The following is a 10,646-nucleotide window of genomic DNA, read 5'->3' on the forward strand; positions in this document are numbered from 1 at the left end:
GAATTGGCCTTGGAGAGCATACATCCAATGTTTCTCTGATGTATAGCAAAACAGGTACTCCCTGCCCCAGGAAATAGACAAACTTGAATCTATAGCACCTGTATGGTATAGCATTGCAAAGCCTTTCCATCCTCAGGAACAAGTATTCTATTCTGGTCTCCTGCATGGCTGTACAGAGCAGTCTAGCCCAAGACCTGGCCCTGAACAATAGAAGACAATATTTTAGATTGAATTAAGGTTACAAAAGCACCATTAAACTTTAGAAGACTGGCATTTTCCAGCCTGCCAGCCAAATCAATAATTACAAAGGTAATTGTATATACGCCTCTACCTCGATACAACTCTGTCCTCAGGAGCCAAAAAAACTTACTGCGTTATAGGTGAAACCGCATTATATAGAACTTGCTTTGAGCCACTGGAGTGTGTAGCCCCGCCTCCCAGAGAGCTGCTTTACCGCGTTATATCAGAATTTGTGTTATATCCAGGGCCGGCACTACCATTTAGGCAGCCTAGGCAATCGCCTAGTGCGCCAGAATAATTGGTGGGCGCCGTTTTGCCGGAGGGGGCAGCAGGCAGCTCCGGTGGAGCTGCCACAGTGGTGCCTGCGGAGGGTCCACTGGTCCACGGCTCTGGTGGAGCTGCTGCTGTCATGCCTGCAGAGGGTCAGCTCCTCACGCGGCTCCGGTGGACCTCCCGCAGGCACCACTGCAGCAGCTCCACTGGAGCCATGGAGCACCGGACCCTCTGCAGGCATCACTGTGGCAGCTCCAGTGGAGCCACGGGACCAGAGCGCGGGATGGTGAAATTGCTGTCCGCCTAGGGTGCTCAAATCCCTAGCGCCGGTCCTGGTTATATCGGGTCGTGTTATATCGGGGTAGAGGTGCAGATGCTTAAGGATTAATTTCTATCATTCATTGTAACTGAACCGTGACACTATTGCTTATGGCCAGACAGTTGCTCATTTATCTTGACTCTACTACTCCTTGAGCTTGCCGCAGAGAAAGAATTCCCTATCTCTGTACATCCTTGATGGGATTCAATTCAAACTAAAGGTATTTCTAATGCTCTTATTAATCCTATTAGGGACATTCCTTTCTTAGAAGAGTTGCTTGGGGAGTTTAGCATTAGAGGAGGCTCAGGCTGTCACATACAGTAGACTTGGAAAGTCCAACCTAACTCCCACCTCCGCATCCTTGCAGATGGTTGGTAGCCCTGCAAGGGCATTAACCACACAAGGACAGAAGTAAACAGAAAATTGTCTTCTCTTCCAAAGGAAGTATGTGCAACAAGTAAATTTCCCTCAGAACCAAAAGTCACTATGGGAGATGCCATGGACATATGCTGGTGCAAGAGTTGCTTAAATTCAGCTCTTGGCCCAGCCTGAAACCATGTCTTGCAGAATAAATGATTGAGAATTCAATGACAACAGAACATCAGGACTTGAGGTTAGCCTCCAGAAGACTTGGATTCTTATAGTGAAATGGTCATCCGTGGGAGCCTGACAGTGAGTGGCAGTGAAACGAGGAGGAAGAGGATAAGCCTATGTGCAGAATTTGCACAAGCCTCTATGTCTCAATACCAAACAAACTGCATTAAAAGTGGAATTTTGTCCAGGTATCCAGCAGACTGGATGTGCTTCCTTGTTTAATATAAGGAAGGATGTGAGAAATGGACCTAGGACATGAGAGGATCCAAAGTGAGCAGCACAGTAATTCCATGGAAGGAAGAGCATTTGTGCACAGGGAGCTTATGAAAAGGTTTTGGTGATAACAGCACAGATTCACATTTACCTGCAACATTAAAAAGAAACAGAGGCAGATGTGGATTTTTGTCTACATTCCATATTATTTCTGATTTCAACTCTTCATTGCAAACAGAACAGTGGCAGTTTTGCTATTTGACTTTGCTACAGTTGTTCAAACATGAGTCATCCTCAGAAACCTAAAGCTCAAGCATTACAATTAATCATTTTGGCCTCAAATACAGTTGAGGGTTTCCCAGGAAAAAATCCATTTCTCAGCCTAAGCTCGTCACTGGGCATTCACTCCTTTCAGTATTTGCCCCATATGGTGTATTTACTACATAGAGTGACAGAAGAGACTATCATCATCCTGCCCTCCTTGAAATTATCAGAGGTGTTGTGGGTTGTCAGGATCTAACCTGGGGGCTGCAGCGTGGAAGCTGTGCTTAAGGCTCAAACTGATTCAAATACATTCTTTGGACATACCTTTACAATTTTTGTGACCCATACTTCCCCCTCGCCCCATCCTACATGGAAAGGTCTCAGCTGCTACAGAAAGTGGAAGGATCGCTCAGTCACCATACAAGTCAATTGTTCCCAAATACACATTGCTCTGGACACCTCTTAAGACCTCTCTGGGACCCCTTGGCCTTGAATTTAGAAGTCTCTAGGGACCCCTAGAATTACTAACTTTTATAAATATAGAAATCTTATCAGAAACTGTAACACAAGCCTTCCTGAATCGTTGCATAAACCCATTTCAGGTGAGATAATACCAGAGGCTCAAGAAGTAACACTGATGGGTGTACATGTACACATTCTGGAACATTAAGAATGAGTGCACGTGCGTGCACACACACATCCCAGCTCTAAGCACTTACACCAGAAACACTCATACGTAGCTTCAGAATGTGAACACCTGCAGCTGTTGGGTTTCCATAAGCCTGTTTTACACACAAAATCAAGAAGTGGCATGGTATGTGCCGTTCCAGTGGCTTGGTGATGTGGTGAGGAAAGCTAGGGTGCATGACAGGAAGAGTGATAGTTTCTCATGGGGCGTCATACAGCATTTCTCCATTAGGCAGCAGCAGATTTCCTCTCTCGGATGATGGTATAGTATTTCCATTAGGGAATACGAGGTGAATATCCTTGGCAAGTGAGGTAGGGAGTTTCCTTCTTAAGCAGCAGACCATGTTACCTACACAGCATGAGGGCTTGGATTTTCCCCATTAGGCAATGGGACATTGGTTCTCAGAGTCTCACGAGCATGTGGTATGGCATTTCCTAGTTAGGCAGCAGGACATGGCGGCTCATGGGATGTTTTGTGGACCAGCATTGTGCTCCATACTGTACAGAACATCACACCAAGGACTTCTCTAAGATGACAAGCTTAGACAAGAATTAAAGCTCAAAAGCACAAGTGGTGGGAACTCAATGTTCTCAGGAACAATAGCCCTTCAAGGAGCTGAGGTAACATGGGTTGGGGCCTTGAGGAGGAAGTATACTCCCAACAGGAACATGGAAGGAGAGAGGCATTCAGATACTATGGTGATAAGGGCCATATAAATAGTTAGACAGATGGGTGGATCTTATTGCATCAGGATGGGAAAGAGGAGCACTCTTTGAAAAACCCTTTACACCATCAGAATGACTATACTGATAACATTACCACCAAAAAGAGTGAAAATCTTAAAAAAAAAAACAAAAAACAAAAAAAAACAACCCATCCACAAACCAAAATCCTTCACCCTCCAATCAGTTTTTAATTTAAAAAAAGGGGGGGGCGGGGGAGAGATGCCAAAGATTCCATAACGTGCACTAGGACCTTTGCTATCAACAGTGATTTTATGTGGAAGGTGCTAAGATACAACAGTGATGGGCAGCTATATAAAACCCTAAGACAGACAGACAGATATAGCATTTCCTCCTCCTCAGGCTGCAGCGGAACATGGTAAGGGAGTGAGGAGGAAGCATGGCAGTTGGAATGGTACAACTTTCCCTTCTTATGCAGCAGGATGCAAGATCACCATGTTTCATAAGGAAAACATGGCACAAAGTTTCCTTCTCCAGCAGCATGACATGGGCTCTTAGGGTGGAAGTATGGCATTTCCCCTTTATGCGAGTCAGTAGCATAGCTAGGCAGGGAGCGGGGCAGAGGCTGCTCTCCCACTGAGCTCAAGTGGCGCCTTTTTAATTTTACTCACCCGGGAGCAAAACAAAAACAAAAAAACAAGGCACCACCCGCTGCTGCGCTTCTACTGATGGAGCAGCGTTCTGGGTCTTCAGTGGCAGGACCTTCACTCGCTCCGGGTGTCTTCGGCAGCACTGAAACTTCATCACAGAAATGCCGCTGAAGACCTGCAGAATGGGTGGTGCCTTTTTTTTTTCCCTGCTCCCCCTGTTCCCTTCACCTGGCTATGCCACTGATGTGAGTAGGAACCACAAGTGAAGCTGCCTCCAGTGATTTCATGTACTTAGTGTGCTATAGCTTACTCATCCTATGAGTAAGAAACACCTGAGAGTTATTTCTTCTCCTATCTTCCCACTAACATCTCTGCATCTAGACTTATAAGCACCTGGGTGTAGGGGTGTTATTGGGTGCAATAGGTTCTGCTGCAAAGTAAAGATTTAACATATAACAATTCACCTGCATCATTCTGAACCCTGAGGAAACCAATGAATGTGGGGCAGCATCAGCATTTTCTGCCACATAATGGTGTTGTAGGCACAGCAGCTATTATGTTACTGAAACAGCAAGTGGAAAGCTTTCATTAAGGGAAAGAGGTTATACACGCTACCACCCATCCATACTTAAAACCAGGGCTGGGAACTGACTTAAACTGTCACATGAATGTTTAATTAGATTCTGATCTACCTGGTCAAAGCCTTTACATCCCATATGAGGATCAAGCCTAGCCTCCCTCTGGTGCTCACTTTGGAAGCTGACAGCAGGCACACAGGCCATGCTGAGGTTTTATTCTTGGTAAGAATAAGAGTCACTTTCTGCTGCCTCCTGGCCCAGGAGATAGGGAACAAGATGTGGAGTTCAAGAGACCTGGTTCTACTGTGACCTCAGCTGAGTTATTAAACCTCAAGGTAAAGTGGGGACAGGGATACTGAACCACCTTTGCTGACAGCTTGGAGATTAGTGATAACGTAGTGCTAAATATCAACTTTGTTTTCTATTAACCTAGCACAGGAAGGCAGAAGGAGACCAGGCCCCTGAGACTGGAGCCCTTAAAAGCAACCAAAAGCCCTGCTTTGGAAGGACAGGGGTTGGCGGCACCAAACGAGAGATAACAGGAGCAGCACTAATTGCCGAGCAGTGCTAGGAGCTCAACAAAGAAAGAGGCAGAGGATGAGCTGCTGACCAATTCACCAGAGGGGCAGTGAGCAAGGGAAGGTAACTTTTGATCCCCAAACAGTCCCAAACCTTTGCCTGGCAGGGATACAGCAATATAGCCTCCCTGCTACATTGGGTTGCATGTACCTCTCCGACACAATATTCCTAATTCTACCTCTCACAGACACATTCAGAGACTAGAGAGTGCATGAGGCAATTTGTGGAAGGAGTTGAGCACGACAGTGTGTTACTGCTATTCCAGGCAATGGGAGTTGGCACCACCCCTCTATTCATCTGCTCTCTGCACTGGTAGTAAAGTTGCCCTCAATCCCTACTTGTGTCTACAAACTCATGTTTGCAACTACCCAGCCAGGACACCGATTTTTAGATACCCCCAGCTTGGATCAATAGAGCAGAAAGAGGGTGAATTTTACTCTCAAGGGTGACAGTATCCCACTCTGTACTTCCTATAATACATAATTACAATTATGCTAGCCTGACCTTAGAACATAAAAATGGCCATACTGGGTCAGACCAAAAGATCCATCAAACCCAGTATCCTGTTGCCTGACAGTGGTCAATGGCAGGTGCCCCGGGGGAATGAACAGAACAGGTTATCATCAAGTGATCCATGCCCTGTCATCCAATCGCAGCTTCCAACAGAGGCTAGGGACACCATTCCTGCCCATCCTGGCTAATAGCCATTGAGGGACCTATCTTCCATTAATCTATTTAGCTCCCTTTTGAAACCTGTGATAGTTCTGGTCTTCATAACACTCTCTGGCAAAGAGTTCCAGAGGTTGACAGTGTGTTGTGTGAAAAAATACTTTCTTGTGTTTGTTTTAAACCTGTGACCTATTCATTTCATTTGGTGGCCCCTTGTTCTTGTATTATAAGGAGTAAATAACACTTCCTTATTTACTTTCTCTATACCACTCATGATTTTATAGACCTCTATCATATCCCTCTTTAGTTGCCTCTTTTCCAAGCTGAAAAGTCACAGTCTTACTAATCTCTCCTCATACAGAAGCAATTCTATACCCCCAATCATTTTTGCTACCCTTTTCTGAACCTTTTCCAACTCCAGTGTTATCTTTTTTGAGATGGGGCGACCACATCTGCCTGCAGTTTTCAAGGTATGGGCGTGCCATGTATTTATATTCAAGGATAAAATAAAGACAGCTGCAGAACAGTGATAGTATTTGATAGAAAACAGACTAATGCAATTGATATTCAAAAGGCTATCAGAGGAATGTTAAGGCTAAAAAGTGAAGCACGCATGGGTCAGAAAATGACAGTTAAGGCTATGCATTCAACTCTGCCCCTAATGTGGGTGTGCAGAGATTACAATGCAGTATTTAATTGCACGATTACATACCAATTTTCCCAGAGAACCACTGCCCCTTTCAACATACAGAACGGATCGTGCACAGTGAATGAAGCAGCTCTTTCATGCTTATTTTTTATTATAATTGTTCAGTGTGTGGTTCCTGTCTCCATACACTGCACACCAGCCAACTCCTCCACAAAGACAGGAAAGGAGCCTCTGCCTTATTCACTGGATAAACTTACCTCCTTCAGTTCACACTGTCCAGCTTCTGGAATGAGCAAGGCAGAGGTCTTGTGGAAAGTGACAATATGAGGATAATGTAATTAGAGATTGTATGGAAATTAATATGCACAAAGAGGGCAATGGGGGGTTGGAAGTAGAATATGGGCTGCCTTACCCTTGGTATTCCCAGACGTGAGTCCTTCGCAGTTTAAGAGAGCATTTGATATGGAGATTTTTATGTTAAAACAAACAACAATAACAACAACAACAACAACAACAACAAAAAACTGATGAAATCTGATCATGCAAAGTTACTTACTATACAGCATAATTGCCCTGTCCTGTCCAATATAGGATAGACTTGGACATGGTTCCTTCACAGCCAAGTCTCTTTCCAAATGCACATTCACATGTCATTCTATAGAATAAAAAGTTTCTCTTCACTTTCTTATGCAGTTCCAGATCACAAAATGGTAAGAGATTGTACCCTGAATGAGAATTTCTACTTAGATAGATACACATGCAAGTGCAGTAGCACTGGAACATTGGCAGATCATTAGTAATTAAGAAAAAAATACAATGCACATACAGAAAAAGATGGTTACTCACCTTTGTAACTGTTGTTCTTCGAGATGTGTTGCTCATATCCATTCCAGTTAGGTGTGTGCGCGCCGCGTGCACGTTCGTCGGAGAAACTTTTACCCTAGCAACCCAGACGGGTGGGCTGGGCGCCCCCTGGAGTGGCGCCGCTATGGCGCCCAATATATATCCCAGCCGACCCGGCCACCCTTCAGTTCCTTCTTGCCGGCTACTCCGACAGTGGGGAAGGAGGGTGGGTTTGGAATGGATATAAGCAACACATCTCGAAGAACAACAGTTACAAAGGTGAGTAACTGTCTTTTCTTCTTCGAGTGATTGCTCATATCCATTCCAGTTAGGTGATTCCCAAGCCTTACCTAGGCGGTGGGGTCGGAGTGAGATGTGGCAGTATTTAGAACTGCTACGCCACAGGCCGCATCATCTCTTGATTGTCGAACTAGCGCATAGTGTGCGGTGAATGTGTGGACCGATGACCAGGTCACTGCACGGCATATCTCCTGGATAGGCACGTGCGCCAGGAAGGCTGCTGACGACGCCTGAGCTCTCGTGGAATGTGCCCTAAGGTGGCCAGAGGGGACATGAGCTAGGTTGTAGCATGCGCGAATGCATGCAGTCACCCAGGAGGAAATCCTCTGAGAGGAGATTGGTAGACCCCTCATCCATTCTGCGACTGCCACAAACAGCTGAGGAGACTTCCGGAACGGCTTTGTTCGCTCGATGTAGAAAGCGAGCGCTCTGCGTACATCTAAGGAGTGTAGCTGCTGTTCTCTCCGAGAAGAGTGGGGTTTCGGGAAAAAGACCAGGAGGAAGATGTCCTGGTTGGTAAGGAAGGCAGACACAACCTTAGGGAGGAACGCTGGGTGGGGTCGCAGGTGTACTTTGTCCTTATGGAAGACGGTGTAGGGTGGGTCCACTGTGAGAGCTCTCAGCTCGGAGACCCATCTGGCCAATGTAATGGCCACCAAGAAGGCCGTCTTCCATGACAGGACATGAGCGAGCAAGTCGCCAGTGGCTCAAATGGTGGGAGCGGGAGCCTGTTCAGGACCAGGTAGGAGCAGGGCGGCGTGCGGGGGGGTAGAGACGCTCCAGGCCTTTAACAAATCTGGTGACTAAGGGGTGGGAGAATATGGGGCGGCCACCCTCTCCTGGTCGAAAGGCGGATATGGCCGCTAAGTGCACCTTTAAGGAGGATGTCGCCAGGCCCTGCTGCTTAAGGTACCAGAGGTAGTCTAGGACCGTGGGAATCGGGGCCTGCGTAGGGTTCACCCCCTGAGTAGCACACCAGCAAGAGAAGCGCTTCCACTTGGCCCTGTACGTTGAGCGAGTGGAAGGCTTCCTGCTGTTAAGGAGGATATGCTGGACCGGTGCAGAGCAGCTGAGCTCCGCCGCGTTCAGCCATGCAGGAGCCACGCCGTGAGGTGCAAGGCTCGTAGGTCCGGGTGACAGAGCCTGCCGTGATCCTGCGTAATCAGGTCTGGGTGGAGAGGAAGGGGGATTGGAGGGTCCACAGACAGGTCCAGCAAGGCGGTGAACCAGTGCTGTCTGGGCCACGCAGGTGCGATCAGGATTAGATGCGCTTTGTCCCTGTGTAGTTTCAACAGGACTTTGTGCACCAGAGGGAATGGAGGGAAGGCATACAGTAGGTGGTGGGTCCATGGCAGGAGGAATGCGTCCGTGGTCAGCCACCAGTCGAGGGAGCGGAGAGGGTGGGGGGGGGACCGTCACCAATACATCTAGGTGGTCCCTGCCCGGGCGGAATACGGAATGAAGCCACGTTTGGAAGGGCCTCATTCGGAGCCTGGCATACTTCGTCACGTAAGTACATGCGGCCATATGCCCTAGTAGTGTGAGGCAGGTGCGAGCCGAGGTGATTGGGGAGGCCTGCAAGCTCCGTATGATCAAGACGATAGTCTGGAAGCGGGGCTGAGGTAAGTAAGCCCTGGCTTGAGTAGAGTCCAGGGTCACGCCTATGAAGTCCAACCTCTGTGTGGGGACCAGGCTGGATTTCTCGGCATTGAGAAGCAGGCCTAGCTGGGAGAAGAGGTCCGTAACGGCCTCGACATGTCGCCGCACCTGCGACTGGGAGGACCCCTTTAGGAGCCAGTCGTCGAGGTACGGAAAGACGTGGGCGGCCACAACGGCCATGCACTTGGTAAACACCCTCGGGGCCGTGGAGAAGCCGAAGGGTAGGACTGCGAACTGGAAGTGCTGATGTCTGACCGTGAAGCGAAGGTACTTTCTGTGCGGTGGAAAGATGGCAATATGGAAGTATGTGTCCTTCATGTCGAGGGCAGCATACCAGTCTCCAGGATCCAGGGATGGGATAATGGTTCCCAGGGAGATCATGCGGAACTTCAACTTGAGCATCCATCTGTTGAGGCCCCGCAGGTCTAGGATGGGTCTGAGACCTCCCTTGGACTTGGGGATCACAAAATATCGGGAGTAGAACCCCTTGCCTCTCTCGCCTAGAGGTACTTCCTCTATAGCTCCTGCTGCGAGGAGAGAACGAACCTCCTGCGGAAGGGTTTGCTCGTGAGAGGGGTCCCTGAAGAGGGACTGGGAAGGGGGGCGGGAAGGGGGTGAGGAAGCAAATTGCAGGTGGTATCCATGCTTCACTGTGTGTAGCACCCAACGGTCTGAAGTTAACCGGGACCACGCCGGGAGGAAGTGGGAGAGGCGGTTGGAGAAGGTAGGGGAAGGATCCTGTCTTGCGTCTGGTACGCCATCCCCGGGCGCACCTTCAAAAGCCGGACTTGCAGCCCGGTGGTGCCTTGGAGGACCCTTGGTTTTGGCCTCCCTGGGAGCCGGATTGGCGTCTGCGGCCCCCCCGGCCACGCCGTCTACTGAAGTCCTGCCTCTGGCGGGGTGGGAAGTATGGGCGTCGTGCTTGCGGCCTGAAGGGTCTACGCTGGGTGGAGGGTGTATGCATCCCCAGCGAGCATATGACGACTCGATTGTCCTTCAGGTTTTGCAATTTGGAGTCCGTTTTGTCCGAGAACAAACCTTTCCCGTCAAAGGGTAAGTCCTGGACAGTATATTGGAGTTCCGGAGGAAGGGTGGAGGCCTAAAGCCAGGAAATGCGCCTCATGGTGATTCCCGAGGCCAAGGTTCTGGCCGCTGAGTCAGCCGCGTCGAGGGAGGCTGTAGAGAGGTCCTGGCCACCTTTTTACCCTCCTCCAGGAACGCATTAAATTCCAGGCGTGAGTCCTGGGGTAGAAGCTCGGAGAACTTATCCACCTCCGCCCATATATTATAGTTATAACGGCCCAGTAGGGCCTGTTGGTTGGCCACACGGAGTTGCAAGGCCCCAGGTGAATACACCTTGCGACCCATGAGGTCCATTCGCCTAGCTTCCTTGGTCTTGGGGGCCGGAGCCTGTTGGCCGTGCCGTTCCCTGTCGTTGACAGACT

The sequence above is a fragment of the Gopherus evgoodei genome, chromosome 8, assembly GCF_007399415.2.
Source record: "Gopherus evgoodei ecotype Sinaloan lineage chromosome 8, rGopEvg1_v1.p, whole genome shotgun sequence".
Classification (NCBI taxonomy): domain Eukaryota; kingdom Metazoa; phylum Chordata; order Testudines; family Testudinidae; genus Gopherus; species Gopherus evgoodei.